The 19,245-nt window shown below is 44.1% G+C and overlaps 2 long non-coding RNA genes across 2 annotated transcripts; both read left to right on the top strand.

Moving 5' to 3' along the window:
• Positions 1 to 2,133: 2,133 nt before the first annotated feature.
• Positions 2,134 to 6,517, top strand: LOC135549995 (uncharacterized). The gene is made up of 3 exons (XR_010457053.1): positions 2,134 to 2,438; positions 6,053 to 6,134; positions 6,299 to 6,517. It is a non-coding gene; the product is annotated as an uncharacterized LOC135549995 (long non-coding RNA).
• A 4,835-nt stretch (positions 6,518 to 11,352) lies between these two features.
• Positions 11,353 to 15,740, top strand: LOC135550047 (uncharacterized). The gene is made up of 3 exons (XR_010457065.1): positions 11,353 to 11,657; positions 15,276 to 15,357; positions 15,522 to 15,740. It is a non-coding gene; the product is annotated as an uncharacterized LOC135550047 (long non-coding RNA).
• Positions 15,741 to 19,245: the final 3,505 nt, after the last annotated feature.

Raw genomic sequence — 19,245 nt, forward strand, 5'->3', positions numbered from 1 at the left:
AGGTTTTAGATGATACAGTGGTGCTTCGTCCTCTGGATGAAGAACCATACATCTCGGCTCGGCTTCATTGCATTATTATTTGGGAAACGTTGACATGCCATTTGTGTTGACGGATGGATGAAAATAATGTAATTATAGTGTCGTGATACATAGGCTAGCAGGAAAATCCGCATGAGATATCCATAGAACTGAGCCCTGCTCCATTTCAGCACCATGCCGCGGTCTCAGGTGCTGCCCAGACTCGCAACATTTCAGCACCATGGCACAGTCCCCTGACGCCAAGAAACGTGTCAGCTCTATGCAGCGGGCAGCTCCACAGTGCTGAAATAGTTCAAGCCCCCTTGAACATCTTTGATTTGAAATAATTCTGCAAGTGGTTATTATTTATTGCACGTCCTAGTTTTGCAGCTTTGCAACCTCAGAATTATAGCTAATGGATGGCAGCGAGTTACGTTTTTGTGCATGGTGATGAATGACGATGCATGATAAACCATAAATTAAACGCAAAAACGTGCACTTAGACATATTTTCGTTCGGCAGAACTTTGACAAGCTTTGATTTGTTTTCTAATTACATTGACAATTCATATAGACATTAGACTTAGGCCTAATTGTGACATCATGTGTGTATGTCATCTTTGGAGAATGCTCTGGCTTCAGCCAATCGGAATCGAGTATTCAACAATGCTTTGGCATAATTCAAGGACATTCATATTCACTTCAGTTGTTTGCCGATGGTTCACTGACGTTTTTTCAAAGGAGGTATTAGTATTTCCTCTAAACAGCCTACAACAATAAGCAACACATCATGTCAGATGACAGCAAGGTATGGTTCATTTAGCCTATTTTGAGTTTAGAGGAGAAATTGCTAACAATATAGTAGGTCACTAACACAGCAGTAGGTCTCACTGGTTTGATCCATGGACTGAAATTTGACCACTATTGCCGTTTTGTTTAAAATAGGAGCGAATAAGTTCTTTCACAAAGTCACAACCTAGGATTGATATTGACCTCTCAATTATCCACCAGAGCGTGAAATGGGAGGATCCCCCGGATGACCAAAATAAGGTTGTGGAGAATATGAAGGACGAAACAGAGACACATGAGACCAACAAGAACAGGACAGGAGGCAAGGTATGAAATATGCTGTCCTTTACACATGCTCTGCCTATTTAGGCACAGATCTAGGATTAGTTTACTATCACTAAATCCTAGCCTTAAAGCATTAGGAAGAGACGCTACACTGACCTTAGATCTGCTATAAGACCTATAATCTGTTGTCATGTAGGCTAAACGTAAGTCCAGTGGCTGTGCCAAGAAGACTTCCGTGGAGGAGGACAGCAGCATTGGTGCAGGTCTGAGATTACTTCATGTTGGGTGCAGGTTGTGTTCAAATTCATCAGCACTAATCTGAGAAGATAGTATCTATATAGGTGAAAGCAATATAGTGGAGGGCCGCAGAGAGATGTGCTTTTACCTGTCCAGTGCAATCAAATCACTAAAGGTGAAGGAAATTAGGGATCACGTTCAGATTCAACTTTAGATTTCTCTTTGCGGTTTCCCAGAGTCTTCTCAGACACCCGGGTGTGGTTTCCGGGATAGGGGATCTATCATTGAGCAGCTGGAGAAGGAGGCTCAGAGGACTCTAATGCCTTCTCTCAAGATTGAGACATGCTGTGCCCCAATCCTCCTCTCCTTCCTGAGGAGTCTAACTGATGAGCAAGTCCCATGTCTTTTTCCAACCTCACATACAACAATTTATAGTCATAGTGCACCTTCTAACCACAAAGGGGATTTCAAACACTACACCTAACCCTAACATCACTGTAGCCACACCCCTAACTCTTCCTGTAAATCAAGAACAAAATGTCTCATGTACTTGCTAATAGCTTAATTAAATACACGTTTATTTTCCCTAACATGGCTATCTAGTGACTCCACTAACTCAACAGCAGTGTGCAGGTACAATATGTTTCCTTTCTTTTCTTTTCTCTAGCCAATGGAGAGTGATTCAGCATGGCATGAAAAATAACGTAAGTCTCTCCACATAAGGTTCTGGTCAAAAGTTGTGCGCTATATAGGGAATGGTGTCATGGAATTACTTGATTGACAAAAACATTACTCTGTTTGTTGGCCATAGCTCACATTCGAGCAGCTCTCCATGCTGTGTCTGAAGATTGTTAAAGTCGTGACCCAGACAGCCCTCCGCATTCTCCTACCAGCGCTAGCTCGTATCATGGGGGTGAACCTGAGGAGTGGGGCAACCTCCCCAGAATCCCAGTGCTCTGAGGATTCCTTAGACAGTCTGGATGAGAGAGAGAAAAGGCTGCTGATCAGTGAGATGAACTACTGGACCAAGGAGAGGAGGAGGAATGGCAGTGCAGGGTGCCGCCAAAAATCCACTTGCAGAACCTCATCACCATGCTGTTCGCCTAAGAGGTATGTTCACAGCAATATTTCAACTTAATAATTGCAAGACCTGACCCATACTTATCATAAATTATTAACTTGGAATTCACACCTTGTAGTTTTAAGTTCTGGTCAGAAATGTTGCCACGGAGGGGTGGGTCCAGGTGAAAGTCATTTTTAACTGGGTAAGCCATAATGTCATCTATGAATAAATAGATCAGGTACATGTCTTTCAGAATTAATCATATTCTGATGTTGTACAAACATAAAAATCAGGCAAAAAAATTGTGTCAGTTGGCTTTCGGCTTCTAGAACTACGGTGGTATGAGATGTAATCCATCATTGCTCTAATTTGGTTTTCAGGCTCACTAATGACCCAGATTAGATACAGTTGGTCACATTTGCATGGCATAAGTGGTGATTGTGTGTTTATCTTCAAGGTCCCAGACCTCATTGCACAGCTTGCCTGCAACTAGAGAGGCTCCCCCATGGAGGAGCCTCTGAAGGCTCTTTTGGGGTAACGGAAGAGAGCCTCCTGATATCCCTGGTTGAGGGTCACTCCAACCCCACCTCCTCCAGCTCCTTCGAGTTGAGCTGTGCTATCGTGGGGGAGGTGGTACACCAGCTTAACTCTGGCCTCTCAGTGGCCATTCAGGCCAGCCCGGGAGTTGCCCCCTATGGACAGTCAGGACATAGCAGCAGGCAAGGAGGTCATTCGGGTAGCCTCGGTGCAGATTCTGGCCGAGCTACAGAGCCAAACGTCTGAGCCAGAGTGGGTAGGGTTTATCGAGCCCCTCATGGACCCTGTGACCGATGATGTGCTGGATGCCATTGTCGGCACAATGGACAAAATGGCACAGGACTTCAACATCCTATTGGATCTGGCCAAGAAGATGACAATCTTGGGGTCTAGATTTCTGACCAATCTTCAATGTGACCTTGATGTTGAGTGTCCATCTGGGAAAGAAGGGACCACTCACTTTCTCAAAGAGACTGGATCCTCTACCAGTGTGGTGGCCAGAAAGATTCAGACCCTCTCTAGCCCCGACTTTCAGTCTAAAGCCCTGAAGGCGGTGAGCACCATCCTTACAAGGAAAGTCAGCAGCTCTTCTGGCATGGTTCCTTCCTCTAGGCCTTCTAGTGCTGCTCCTAGCCTTACTGAAGCCCCCCTGAATACCAGCTGCACAGCCCTGACATCTGTAACCTCCACTGCCACAGTGATTGTTAAGGCATTTGTGGGAGGCATGGAGACGATAGCATCATTTGAAGGCACATGTGAAGCAGTTGATTGGCCAGTTCCTGTAAATGACCACAAAACAGGATCTTCACAGATGATAACCTTCTCTCTAGCCCGCACACTCTACGGCCGTATACGAGCAAAGCTGAGGGACCTTTTAACTCTATCCACTCGAGAAGAAGGTGTGGCTAAGGATGCTTCTCTTCAGGAGTCTTCAGAAACCCTGGAAAAGGCAACTGTTTCAACTGTTGAAGTCCAGTTACCCAGCACCGAACTTAGTAGAGTTCCCAGTGAGAGCCAACCAATACCAGCTCTCTGTCGCTCCAATCTGGATACCAGTACTCAAGAAGTTCTTAGCAGTGTTTTTTCCATCTACAAGTCAGAGTTATCAAAAGTGGAGAGTAAATCCTTGGCCGTTGTCAGTTCATCTGATGAGTCCCTAGAGGCTTGTTGGTTTGTTGATGGTGTCCTATCAAAGCTCGATGACTATACTATTTCCCAGTCACCCTCACCCAATGAAGACTTGAGCGTGAGTACTCAATATTCTCAACTGAGCTCAGAAGAGAGTGTCAGAATCACAGAGTCCTCTACTAGTCTGATTCAGAGCATTAAGAAGCTCTCTAGCAATGACTTCCAGACTCAGGCAGAAGAGGCAGTGAGTAAAGTGCTGATGAGATCCAGTCATTCCTTTATCACACAGATCAGCCATACTGGTCTTCAGAAAAGTCTGCAGGCTGGCTTATCATCTAGCTCACCATCAGAGATCCATGTCCTTTCAGAATCCATGTCCTCCATGTCCTCTGAGAATACAGCCTCTGTATTAGTGGAAACCTTTGTCAAAGGAATGGCGACTATTTCCCAGAAAAATGAGTCCACTGACACTGTGCTACTGGAAAAAAGTGGGAGAGTTTCGCAGTGCTCCCACGGGGGCTCCCAACTGGATGATACTGAATTGAGTGTTAAAATATCAGAGGAGAAGCTTTGGTCAACAGCTAAGACCATCTGCGTCAGTATGAAGAACACACTTAAGGATTTCTTCACAGGGCTGAAGCCATCCGGATCCGAAAGGACAGAAAATGCTTCTTCCAAAGAGACCCTTGGGGAAATCCTGATTGCTATCCAGAGTGAAATCTCAAACTCAGGGCGAATGAAGGATTCCAGGGAGCTCCTTCAGATCAATGATATGTTAGGAACTATGCTGAAGGAGGTTGAGAAAAGTGAGGATGACAGTGAACAAGTCTGCCAAGACATCCCTAGAACCTGTTCATCTTTGTCCACTTCTTTAAATGGTTGTAGTTCCTTGTCCAGCTCTTCAAAGGGTCCTAGGTCAGAGTGTGAGTTAGAGATCAACCTCCCTGGCACTCCCATCCCTGACCAAGTGCCTTTTGATCTGACCTGCCCCATCGTCAGGAGCTCCTGCATCGACACCAGGGTCTCTAAAATGCCAGAGATTTCTTCAAGTGACCTAAAGGCAAAGATGATGGCACACACAGATGAACCCCTGCATCGTGACAGTCCAATGACTGACAGCAGTCGACCGCCGAGTGCTAAAGCCTCTTTTCGATCCTCCACTCTGTCTTTCACCAGCAAGGGAACCTCTTTGGTACCAAAGGGAGATGGGATTGACATTGAAGAGAAGGAGGTGTGCATCCCCAGCAGCTCTGGCCATCTGAGGGAGCTCTTAATCACCCCGGACATCAGCAGTGCCACTGCATTCCCATTGCAGTACTTGATGGACTCCAGCAAAGATGATGGCATCTGTTTTGTCACCATACTGGTGATAAGGTTGCTATCGGTGATCAGACCCTCAGCACTAGATGGACCCTCCCAACAGGCAGCAGATCTGACAGAAACATGTCAGCAACTCATCAGACAAATCCTGTCTGAGTTCTGTGCTGCATCCAGATTCTCCAGGACACAGGCATATTCCCAGAACCTGAACATCCGAAGGGTGTTCAGAGGTGTACATAAAAACCTCATGGAGGAGTTTGGCTCTTATAACACCCTGCAAGCAGCTATTTCCTCCCAGGACCCTGCATTTGACAGAGTCCTGGTCAAGTCCTTGACCCAGCAGCTGGTACAGGGATGCAAGGAGGCGTCAAAACCAGCTTCTGCTGCAACAAACCCATCAGACCAGGCTGAGACAGAGAGGGGGGCTGAGCAGAAAGCAAGAAGGAGCTTCCTTTGCTTTTCAATGACCAAACTCAGGATCAACTTCAAGGTATAGCAGGGAGTCAGCGTTTGTTTTTTGTTCCAGTTAGGTGCTGATGTTATTGATGTGGCTATGATAAGACAAATACATGAAATAAATATGTTTTATTCATCACTAAATTGTTGCCTTGGATTCAGAAGTGTTCCATTTATTTATTTATTCTCTGTACCATTTTCTTTACCTTTCTTCTGTTAGCGTTCCAAGAGAGGAAACAAAAAGGACTGCCATTCAGTCCAGGAACAGACTGCGATTCCCTCTACTGACAGACATTGCATAGGTAAGGATGTTTTAGAGCTCTGCTATAGCTTGTAGTTTTGTTTAGGTGTGTGTTAGAAACATAGGTATGGCTACCAAACTCATAGCACTGTTATTTTTCAATGTTACTATACTGCATCCCTCTCTCACTCTCTCTTACCCCATCCATTTCTCTTGTGTTTCTAGCTCCCGTTGGAGAGGTTTCTCCCTCCATATCTCAGCCTGTCAAAAAACGATCCTTGATTGTCAGGGTCTTTTCAGCAATGATGAAGCCATTCAGGCGCTTCACCAAGAAGAACCTGTAACCTGTTACGCTGCATGAATAACTACTTTTGTAACAGCAAGACTTTTGACAAGAGGAATTTCTGCATGTCTACCCTTTCAAAGTCTATTTGATCAAATAAATGCACATTATTTTACAAGAATTTCAAGTGTTTTGGAAGATTGGTAAAACTGAAGCAGCTTTTCTCAGAGAAATGCACTAGTTCCACTTGGTTACACATTTATTGTGCAGTTTTTGAGTTGGCAGGACTTGGGGCAGCAGGTAGCCTTGTGGTTAGAGTGTTGGGCCAGTAACTGAAAGGTTGCTAGGTCAGATCCCTGAGCTAACCATGTAAAAATATGGACGTTCTGCTCCTGAACAAGGTAGTTAACTCACTGTTCCTAAGCTGTCATTGTAAATAAGAATTTGTTCTGAACTGACTTGTCTAGGAAAATAAATAAAATAACCAGAGCTTGACTCCAATACAATAGTTGCTGCATAGACTGTCAGATAACCAGATGTTCTCAATTAATTTAGTTAGATTGGTAAGAGCTTATTAGCAGCAAGGGGAAAACACATAGAGGAGAATTAGCTATCTGCAGCTAGATCAACCCTCTGAGATGTTTTCTGTATGTTGAAAATATAAGGTCCAACAGTTGACAGTGTATGTCAGAGCAAAAACCAAACTATGAGGTCGATGGAATTGTCCATAAGGCTCAGAGACATGATTGTGTCAAGACACAGATCTGGTGAAGGGTACCAAAATGTTTCTGCAATATTGAAGGTCCCCAAGGACACAGTGGCCTCCATCATTCTTAAACGGAAGAAGTTTGGAACCCCCAAGACTCTTCCTAGAGCTGGCCGCCAGGCCAAACTGAGCAATCAGTGGAGTAGCTTCAACAGCCATAGGCCCAGGGATTTCACATCACATTCCATGATGCAATGCAGAATACGGCTTCACATAGAACAATCACCAAACCCATAAGATAACACTTAGCACAGCCAAACATCATGTATCACATGAAGAGGCATGTGTGTTCTCCAGACGTGATACCTTGTCATGGACCTGCTGTTTTGATCTTCGCTCTCTCTCTCCCTCTCTCCCTCCGTCTCCCTCTCTCTCTCTACCACACCTGCTGTCTCGACCTCTGAATGTTCGGCTATGAAAAGCCAACTGACAATTACTCCGGAGGTGCTGACCTGTTGCACCCTCTGTAACCACATTATTTTGTTGACTTTACTTGAAGAACGATCTGGCCTTAATGGCCATGTACGCTTATAATCTCCACCGGCAGAGCCAGAAGAGGACGAGCCAGCCCTCAGAGCCTGGTTCCTCTCTAGGTTTCTTCCTAGGTTCCTGTTTTTCTAGAGAGTTTTTCCTAGCCACTGTGCTTCTAAATCTGCATTGCATGCTATTTGAGGTTTTAAGCTGGGTGTCGGAAAAAGCATTTTGTGACATCTGCTGATGTAAAAAGGGCTTTATAAATAAATTGTACTGATTGATTGATGATTGATTGATTGTATGAAATGGAGTAGCATATATCCATCATGTAAAATGAACATTGAGCACGGTCTCCATGGAGTATAGCACTGCAGCCTTAGGCAATGTATATTTATGTGGTGCATAACATTATCTCATATCACATGCATGGCAAGTCATGATTGATGTAATTAGATGCTCTGGAGAGATCCCACCCTCCTTCCCCAACACATGTAGAATGCTTAGAAACCACCACAAACCTGTGAAATCGATCAACAGATGATGTTTAATCTCCTCTCAAGGTCTGTTGATTTACAGTATCTCAGAATCAGGAACTGTCATATCCCATGTGATGTGTCAAAACAAGTTGATACATGTGTTATCATGGTGCATTGGGTATGTATTTGTATTTATTGTGGATCCCCTTTAGCTGCAGCAGCTACTCTTCATGGGGTCCAGTAAAATGAAGGCAGTTATACAATTGTAAAAACATTCCTATACATTCACAACAGATTTCACAAAATCCATGTTCCTGTTTGATTTCGGGGTAGGCTGTCAACAGCACGTACTGTGACACTATGATATGTATTCTGATCAAGTCAACAATACCTCTAAGCATATCTGACGTCATGTATTTGATATCTTTATGTGAAGGTTAATGTCCATATTGACATCAGTTCATTGTGTTTGAGGACGGTTCACTGACCGGTTTTCAACGAATACGATTAGACTAGTTTAACAGTTACAGAACAGCTGCAGTATCAGAGGCGCAGAGCCTTAATTAACGAGCTACACATAATGGCTGACGACAGCCAGGTAAGGTTCATTTTAGCCTCCGTTTAATGAGCTTTACAGTTGTCCTAATTCCATCTTGTTCTAATGGCAAGTCTGCCTTAAGTGCAGAAACTATGGTTGATATTAGAAAATAAGTATGATTGGAAGTTTAGGCAAGTAATTCCAATTGGGGAATTGTTGTGGGATGTTAGCATACCATATTGCGCGTGTAGCATTCGTGCCGTGGAGGATTGTGTAGGCCGGCAGGTTGCTACAGGATCCTAGTATCATGTATGTTATAGGGATCAGATCTAGCTGACTTTTTCACCTGAACTGCTCATTGGCTGTCCATAATGAGCCCAGCGAGCAGGATGTGTAGCTGGGCTCTGCAATAATTAGCTCCCAGAGCAATTACAAATAACTATTCTTGTTTTAAAAGCGTCATTACAACTAGCAACATAACGGTCAGTCACCTCTAAGCAGGACTCAGTAGAAACGCTCTGTGTTGGATTTGTCCATGTCTCGCTAAATTAACCTAGCTACCATAACAGCCGTGGAGAATTTACACTATAGTTTTAAGGGATCTCTCTGAAGGTTTTAGATGATACAGTGGTGCTTCGTCCTCTGGATGAAGAACCATACATCTCGGCTCGGCTTCATTGCATTATTATTTGGGAAACGTTGACATGCCATTTGTGTTGACGGATGGATGAAAATAATGTAATTATAGTGTCGTGATACATAGGCTAGCAGGAAAATCCGCATGAGATATCCATAGAACTGAGCCCTGCTCCATTTCAGCACCATGCCGCGGTCTCAGGTGCTGCCCAGACTCGCAACATTTCAGCACCATGGCACAGTCCCCTGACGCCAAGAAACGTGTCAGCTCTATGCAGCGGGCAGCTCCACAGTGCTGAAATAGTTCAAGCCCCCTTGAACATCTTTGATTTGAAATAATTCTGCAAGTGGTTATTATTTATTGCACGTCCTAGTTTTGCAGCTTTGCAACCTCAGAATTATAGCTAATGGATGGCAGCGAGTTACGTTTTTGTGCATGGTGATGAATGACGATGCATGATAAACCATAAATTAAACGCAAAAACGTGCACTTAGACATATTTTCGTTCGGCAGAACTTTGACAAGCTTTGATTTGTTTTCTAATTACATTGACAATTCATATAGACATTAGACTTAGGCCTAATTGTGACATCATGTGTGTATGTCATCTTTGGAGAATGCTCTGGCTTCAGCCAATCGGAATCGAGTATTCAACAATGCTTTGGCATAATTCAAGGACATTCATATTCACTTCAGTTGTTTGCCGATGGTTCACTGACGTTTTTTCAAAGGAGGTATTAGTATTTCCTCTAAACAGCCTACAACAATAAGCAACACATCATGTCAGATGACAGCAAGGTATGGTTCATTTAGCCTATTTTGAGTTTAGAGGAGAAATTGCTAACAATATAGTAGGTCACTAACACAGCAGTAGGTCTCACTGGTTTGATCCATGGACTGAAATTTGACCACTATTGCCGTTTTGTTTAAAATAGGAGCGAATAAGTTCTTTCACAAAGTCACAACCTAGGATTGATATTGACCTCTCAATTATCCACCAGAGCGTGAAATGGGAGGATCCCCGGATGACCAAAATAAGGTTGTGGAGAATATGAAGGACGAAACAGAGACACATGAGACCAACAAGAACAGGACAGGAGGCAAGGTATGAAATATGCTGTCCTTTACACATGCTCTGCCTATTTAGGCACAGATCTAGGATTAGTTTACTATCACTAAATCCTAGCCTTAAAGCATTAGGAAGAGACGCTACACTGACCTTAGATCTGCTATAAGACCTATAATCTGTTGTCATGTAGGCTAAACGTAAGTCCAGTGGCTGTGCCAAGAAGACTTCCGTGGAGGAGGACAGCAGCATTGGTGCAGGTCTGAGATTACTTCATGTTGGGTGCAGGTTGTGTTCAAATTCATCAGCACTAATCTGAGAAGATAGTATCTATATAGGTGAAAGCAATATAGTGGAGGGCCGCAGAGAGATGTGCTTTTACCTGTCCAGTGCAATCAAATCACTAAAGGTGAAGGAAATTAGGGATCACGTTCAGATTCAACTTTAGATTTCTCTTTGCGGTTTCCCAGAGTCTTCTCAGACACCCGGGTGTGGTTTCCGGGATAGGGGATCTATCATTGAGCAGCTGGAGAAGGAGGCTCAGAGGACTCTAATGCCTTCTCTCAAGATTGAGACATGCTGTGCCCCAATCCTCCTCTCCTTCCTGAGGAGTCTAACTGATGAGCAAGTCCCATGTCTTTTTCCAACCTCACATACAACAATTTATAGTCATAGTGCACCTTCTAACCACAAAGGGGATTTCAAACACTACACCTAACCCTAACATCACTGTAGCCACACCCCTAACTCTTCCTGTAAATCAAGAACAAAATGTCTCATGTACTTGCTAATAGCTTAATTAAATACACGTTTATTTTCCCTAACATGGCTATCTAGTGACTCCACTAACTCAACAGCAGTGTGCAGGTACAATATGTTTCCTTTCTTTTCTTTTCTCTAGCCAATGGAGAGTGATTCAGCATGGCATGAAAAATAACGTAAGTCTCTCCACATAAGGTTCTGGTCAAAAGTTGTGCGCTATATAGGGAATGGTGTCATGGAATTACTTGATTGACAAAAACATTACTCTGTTTGTTGGCCATAGCTCACATTCGAGCAGCTCTCCATGCTGTGTCTGAAGATTGTTAAAGTCGTGACCCAGACAGCCCTCCGCATTCTCCTACCAGCGCTAGCTCGTATCATGGGGGTGAACCTGAGGAGTGGGGCAACCTCCCCAGAATCCCAGTGCTCTGAGGATTCCTTAGACAGTCTGGATGAGAGAGAGAAAAGGCTGCTGATCAGTGAGATGAACTACTGGACCAAGGAGAGGAGGAGGAATGGCAGTGCAGGGTGCCGCCAAAAATCCACTTGCAGAACCTCATCACCATGCTGTTCGCCTAAGAGGTATGTTCACAGCAATATTTCAACTTAATAATTGCAAGACCTGACCCATACTTATCATAAATTATTAACTTGGAATTCACACCTTGTAGTTTTAAGTTCTGGTCAGAAATGTTGCCACGGAGGGGTGGGTCCAGGTGAAAGTCATTTTTAACTGGGTAAGCCATAATGTCATCTATGAATAAATAGATCAGGTACATGTCTTTCAGAATTAATCATATTCTGATGTTGTACAAACATAAAAATCAGGCAAAAAAATTGTGTCAGTTGGCTTTCGGCTTCTAGAACTACGGTGGTATGAGATGTAATCCATCATTGCTCTAATTTGGTTTTCAGGCTCACTAATGACCCAGATTAGATACAGTTGGTCACATTTGCATGGCATAAGTGGTGATTGTGTGTTTATCTTCAAGGTCCCAGACCTCATTGCACAGCTTGCCTGCAACTAGAGAGGCTCCCCTCATGGAGGAGCCTCTGAAGGCTCTTTTTGGGGTAACGGAAGAGAGCCTCCTGATATCCCTGGTTGAGGGTCACTCCAACCCCACCTCCTCCAGCTCCTTCGAGTTGAGCTGTGCTATCGTGGGGGAGGTGGTACACCAGCTTAACTCTGGCCTCTCAGTGGCCATTCAGGCCAGCCCGGGGAGTTGCCCCCCTATGGACAGTCAGGACATAGCAGCAGGCAAGGAGGTCATTCGGGTAGCCTCGGTGCAGATTCTGGCCGAGCTACAGAGCCAAACGTCTGAGCCAGAGTGGGTAGGGTTTATCGAGCCCCTCATGGACCCTGTGACCGATGATGTGCTGGATGCCATTGTCGGCACAATGGACAAAATGGCACAGGACTTCAACATCCTATTGGATCTGGCCAAGAAGATGACAATCTTGGGGTCTAGATTTCTGACCAATCTTCAATGTGACCTTGATGTTGAGTGTCCATCTGGGAAAGAAGGGACCACTCACTTTCTCAAAGAGACTGGATCCTCTACCAGTGTGGTGGCCAGAAAGATTCAGACCCTCTCTAGCCCCGACTTTCAGTCTAAAGCCCTGAAGGCGGTGAGCACCATCCTTACAAGGAAAGTCAGCAGCTCTTCTGGCATGGTTCCTTCCTCTAGGCCTTCTAGTGCTGCTCCTAGCCTTACTGAAGCCCCCCTGAATACCAGCTGCACAGCCCTGACATCTGTAACCTCCACTGCCACAGTGATTGTTAAGGCATTTGTGGGAGGCATGGAGACGATAGCATCATTTGAAGGCACATGTGAAGCAGTTGATTGGCCAGTTCCTGTAAATGACCACAAAACAGGATCTTCACAGATGATAACCTTCTCTCTAGCCCGCACACTCTACGGCCGTATACGAGCAAAGCTGAGGGACCTTTTAACTCTATCCACTCGAGAAGAAGGTGTGGCTAAGGATGCTTCTCTTCAGGAGTCTTCAGAAACCCTGGAAAAGGCAACTGTTTCAACTGTTGAAGTCCAGTTACCCAGCACCGAACTTAGTAGAGTTCCCAGTGAGAGCCAACCAATACCAGCTCTCTGTCGCTCCAATCTGGATACCAGTACTCAAGAAGTTCTTAGCAGTGTTTTTTCCATCTACAAGTCAGAGTTATCAAAAGTGGAGAGTAAATCCTTGGCCGTTGTCAGTTCATCTGATGAGTCCCTAGAGGCTTGTTGGTTTGTTGATGGTGTCCTATCAAAGCTCGATGACTATACTATTTCCCAGTCACCCTCACCCAATGAAGACTTGAGCGTGAGTACTCAATATTCTCAACTGAGCTCAGAAGAGAGTGTCAGAATCACAGAGTCCTCTACTAGTCTGATTCAGAGCATTAAGAAGCTCTCTAGCAATGACTTCCAGACTCAGGCAGAAGAGGCAGTGAGTAAAGTGCTGATGAGATCCAGTCATTCCTTTATCACACAGATCAGCCATACTGGTCTTCAGAAAAGTCTGCAGGCTGGCTTATCATCTAGCTCACCATCAGAGATCCATGTCCTTTCAGAATCCATGTCCTCCATGTCCTCTGAGAATACAGCCTCTGTATTAGTGGAAACCTTTGTCAAAGGAATGGCGACTATTTCCCAGAAAAATGAGTCCACTGACACTGTGCTACTGGAAAAAAGTGGGAGAGTTTCGCAGTGCTCCCACGGGGGCTCCCAACTGGATGATACTGAATTGAGTGTTAAAATATCAGAGGAGAAGCTTTGGTCAACAGCTAAGACCATCTGCGTCAGTATGAAGAACACACTTAAGGATTTCTTCACAGGGCTGAAGCCATCCGGATCCGAAAGGACAGAAAATGCTTCTTCCAAAGAGACCCTTGGGGAAATCCTGATTGCTATCCAGAGTGAAATCTCAAACTCAGGGCGAATGAAGGATTCCAGGGAGCTCCTTCAGATCAATGATATGTTAGGAACTATGCTGAAGGAGGTTGAGAAAAGTGAGGATGACAGTGAACAAGTCTGCCAAGACATCCCTAGAACCTGTTCATCTTTGTCCACTTCTTTAAATGGTTGTAGTTCCTTGTCCAGCTCTTCAAAGGGTCCTAGGTCAGAGTGTGAGTTAGAGATCAACCTCCCTGGCACTCCCATCCCTGACCAAGTGCCTTTTGATCTGACCTGCCCCATCGTCAGGAGCTCCTGCATCGACACCAGGGTCTCTAAAATGCCAGAGATTTCTTCAAGTGACCTAAAGGCAAAGATGATGGCACACACAGATGAACCCCTGCATCGTGACAGTCCAATGACTGACAGCAGTCGACCGCCGAGTGCTAAAGCCTCTTTTCGATCCTCCACTCTGTCTTTCACCAGCAAGGGAACCTCTTTGGTACCAAAGGGAGATGGGATTGACATTGAAGAGAAGGAGGTGTGCATCCCCAGCAGCTCTGGCCATCTGAGGGAGCTCTTAATCACCCCGGACATCAGCAGTGCCACTGCATTCCCATTGCAGTACTTGATGGACTCCAGCAAAGATGATGGCATCTGTTTTGTCACCATACTGGTGATAAGGTTGCTATCGGTGATCAGACCCTCAGCACTAGATGGACCCTCCCAACAGGCAGCAGATCTGACAGAAACATGTCAGCAACTCATCAGACAAATCCTGTCTGAGTTCTGTGCTGCATCCAGATTCTCCAGGACACAGGCATATTCCCAGAACCTGAACATCCGAAGGGTGTTCAGAGGTGTACATAAAAACCTCATGGAGGAGTTTGGCTCTTATAACACCCTGCAAGCAGCTATTTCCTCCCAGGACCCTGCATTTGACAGAGTCCTGGTCAAGTCCTTGACCCAGCAGCTGGTACAGGGATGCAAGGAGGCGTCAAAACCAGCTTCTGCTGCAACAAACCCATCAGACCAGGCTGAGACAGAGAGGGGGGCTGAGCAGAAAGCAAGAAGGAGCTTCCTTTGCTTTTCAATGACCAAACTCAGGATCAACTTCAAGGTATAGCAGGGAGTCAGCGTTTGTTTTTTGTTCCAGTTAGGTGCTGATGTTATTGATGTGGCTATGATAAGACAAATACATGAAATAAATATGTTTTATTCATCACTAAATTGTTGCCTTGGATTCAGAAGTGTTCCATTTATTTATTTATTCTCTGTACCATTTTCTTTACCTTTCTTCTGTTAGCGTTCCAAGAGAGGAAACAAAAAGGACTGCCATTCAGTCCAGGAACAGACTGCGATTCCCTCTACTGACAGACATTGCATAGGTAAGGATGTTTTAGAGCTCTGCTATAGCTTGTAGTTTTGTTTAGGTGTGTGTTAGAAACATAGGTATGGCTACCAAACTCATAGCACTGTTATTTTTCAATGTTACTATACTGCATCCCTCTCTCACTCTCTCTTACCCCATCCATTTCTCTTGTGTTTCTAGCTCCCGTTGGAGAGGTTTCTCCCTCCATATCTCAGCCTGTCAAAAAACGATCCTTGATTGTCAGGGTCTTTTCAGCAATGATGAAGCCATTCAGGCGCTTCACCAAGAAGAACCTGTAACCTGTTACGCTGCATGAATAACTACTTTTGTAACAGCAAGACTTTTGACAAGAGGAATTTCTGCATGTCTACCCTTTCAAAGTCTATTTGATCAAATAAATGCACATTATTTTACAAGAATTTCAAGTGTTTTGGAAGATTGGTAAAACTGAAGCAGCTTTTCTCAGAGAAATGCACTAGTTCCACTTGGTTACACATTTATTGTGCAGTTTTTGAGTTGGCAGGACTTGGGGCAGCAGGTAGCCTTGTGGTTAGAGTGTTGGGCCAGTAACTGAAAGGTTGCTAGGTCAGATCCCTGAGCTAACCATGTAAAAATATGGACGTTCTGCTCCTGAACAAGGTAGTTAACTCACTGTTCCTAAGCTGTCATTGTAAATAAGAATTTGTTCTGAACTGACTTGTCTAGGAAAATAAATAAAATAACCAGAGCTTGACTCCAATACAATAGTTGCTGCATAGACTGTCAGATAACCAGATGTTCTCAATTAATTTAGTTAGATTGGTAAGAGCTTATTAGCAGCAAGGGGAAAACACATAGAGGAGAATTAGCTATCTGCAGCTAGATCAACCCTCTGAGATGTTTTCTGTATGTTGAAAATATAAGGTCCAACAGTTGACAGTGTATGTCAGAGCAAAAACCAAACTATGAGGTCGATGGAATTGTCCATAAGGCTCAGAGACATGATTGTGTCAAGACACAGATCTGGTGAAGGGTACCAAAATGTTTCTGCAATATTGAAGGTCCCCAAGGACACAGTGGCCTCCATCATTCTTAAACGGAAGAAGTTTGGAACCCCCAAGACTCTTCCTAGAGCTGGCCGCCAGGCCAAACTGAGCAATCGGGGGAGAAGGGCAGTGCAGTGGAGTAGCTTCAACAGCCATAGGCCCAGGGATTTCACATCACATTCCATGATGCAATGCAGAATACGGCTTCACATAGAACAATCACCAAACCCATAAGATAACACTTAGCACAGCCAAACATCATGTATCACATGAAGAGGCATGTGTGTTCTCCAGACGTGATACCTTGTCATGGACCTGCTGTTTTGATCTTCGCTCTCTCTCTCCCTCTCTCCCTCCGTCTCCCTCTCTCTCTCTACCACACCTGCTGTCTCGACCTCTGAATGTTCGGCTATGAAAAGCCAACTGACAATTACTCCGGAGGTGCTGACCTGTTGCACCCTCTGTAACCACATTATTTTGTTGACTTTACTTGAAGAACGATCTGGCCTTAATGGCCATGTACGCTTATAATCTCCACCGGCAGAGCCAGAAGAGGACGAGCCAGCCCTCAGAGCCTGGTTCCTCTCTAGGTTTCTTCCTAGGTTCCTGTTTTTCTAGAGAGTTTTTCCTAGCCACTGTGCTTCTAAATCTGCATTGCATGCTATTTGAGGTTTTAAGCTGGGTGTCGGAAAAAGCATTTTGTGACATCTGCTGATGTAAAAAGGGCTTTATAAATAAATTGTACTGATTGATTGATGATTGATTGTATGAAATGGAGTAGCATATATCCATCATGTAAAATGAACATTGAGCACGGTCTCCATGGAGTATAGCACTGCAGCCTTAGGCAATGTATATTTATGTGGTGCATAACATTATCTCATATCACATGCATGGCAAGTCATGATTGATGTAATTAGATGCTCTGGAGAGATCCCACCCTCCTTCCCCAACACATGTAGAATGCTTAGAAACCACCACAAACCTGTGAAATCGATCAACAGATGATGTTTAATCTCCTCTCAAGGTCTGTTGATTTACAGTATCTCAGAATCAGGAACTGTCATATCCCATGTGATGTGTCAAAACAAGTTGATACATGTGTTATCATGGTGCATTGGGTATGTATTTGTATTTATTGTGGATCCCCTTTAGCTGCAGCAGCTACTCTTCATGGGGTCCAGTAAAATGAAGGCAGTTATACAATTGTAAAAACATTCCTATACATTCACAACAGATTTCACAAAATCCATGTTCCTGTTTGATTTCGGGGTAGGCTGTCAACAGCACGTACTGTGACACTATGATATGTATTCTGATCAAGTCAACAATACCTCTAAGCATATCTGACGTCATGTATTTGATATCTTTATGTGAAGGTTAATGTCCATATTGACATCAGTTCATTGTGTTTGAGGACGGTTCACTGACCGGTTTTCAACGAATACGATTAGACTAGTTTAACAGTTACAGAACAGCTGCAGTATCAGAGGCGCAGAGCCTTAATTAACGAGCTACACATAATGGCTGACGACAGCCAGGTAAGGTTCATTTTAGCCTCCGTTTAATGAGCTTTACAGTTGTCCTAATTCCATCTTGTTCTAATGGCAAGTCTGCCTTAAGTGCAGAAACTATGGTTGATATTAGAAAATAAGTATGATTGGAAGTTTAGGCAAGTAATTCCAATTGGGGAATTGTTGTGGGATGTTAGCATACCATATTGCGCGTGTAGCATTCGTGCCGTGGAGGATTGTGTAGGCCGGCAGGTTGCTACAGGATCCTAGTATCATGTATGTTATAGGGATCAGATCTAGCTGACTTTTTCACCTGAACTGCTCATTGGCTGTCCATAATGAGCCCAGCGAGCAGGATGTGTAGCTGGGCTCTGCAATAATTAGCTCCCAGAGCAATTACAAATAACTATTCTTGTTTTAAAAGCGTCATTACAACTAGCAACATAACGGTCAGTCACCTCTAAGCAGGACTCAGTAGAAACGCTCTGTGTTGGATTTGTCCATGTCTCGCTAAATTAACCTAGCTACCATAACAGCCGTGGAGAATTTACACTATAGTTTTAAGGGATCTCTCTGAAGGTTTTAGATGATACAGTGGTGCTTCGTCCTCTGGATGAAGAACCATACATCTCGGCTCGGCTTCATTGCATTATTATTTGGGAAACGTTGACATGCCATTTGTGTTGACGGATGGATGAAAATAATGTAATTATAGTGTCGTGATACATAGGCTAGCAGGAAAATCCGCATGAGATATCCATAGAACTGAGCCCTGCTCCATTTCAGCACCATGCCGCGGTCTCAGGTGCTGCCCAGACTCGCAACATTTCAGCACCATGGCACAGTCCCCTGACGCCAAGAAACGTGTCAGCTCTATGCAGCGGGCAGCTCCACAGTGCTGAAATAGTTCAAGCCCCCTTGAACATCTTTGATTTGAAATAATTCTGCAAGTGGTTATTATTTATTGCACGTCCTAGTTTTGCAGCTTTGCAACCTCAGAATTATAGCTAATGGATGGCAGCGAGTTACGTTTTTGTGCATGGTGATGAATGACGATGCATGATAAACCATAAATTAAACGCAAAAACGTGCACTTAGACATATTTTCGTTCGGCAGAACTTTGACAAGCTTTGATTTGTTTTCTAATTACATTGACAATTCATATAGACATTAGACTTAGGCCTAATTGTGACATCATGTGTGTATGTCATCTTTGGAGAATGCTCTGGCTTCAGCCAATCGGAATCGAGTATTCAACAATGCTTTGGCATAATTCAAGGACATTCATATTCACTTCAGTTGTTTGCCGATGGTTCACTGACGTTTTTTCAAAGGAGGTATTAGTATTTCCTCTAAACAGCCTA

This window comes from Oncorhynchus masou, chromosome 1, assembly GCF_036934945.1.
Source record: "Oncorhynchus masou masou isolate Uvic2021 chromosome 1, UVic_Omas_1.1, whole genome shotgun sequence".
Taxonomy (NCBI): domain Eukaryota; kingdom Metazoa; phylum Chordata; class Actinopteri; order Salmoniformes; family Salmonidae; genus Oncorhynchus; species Oncorhynchus masou.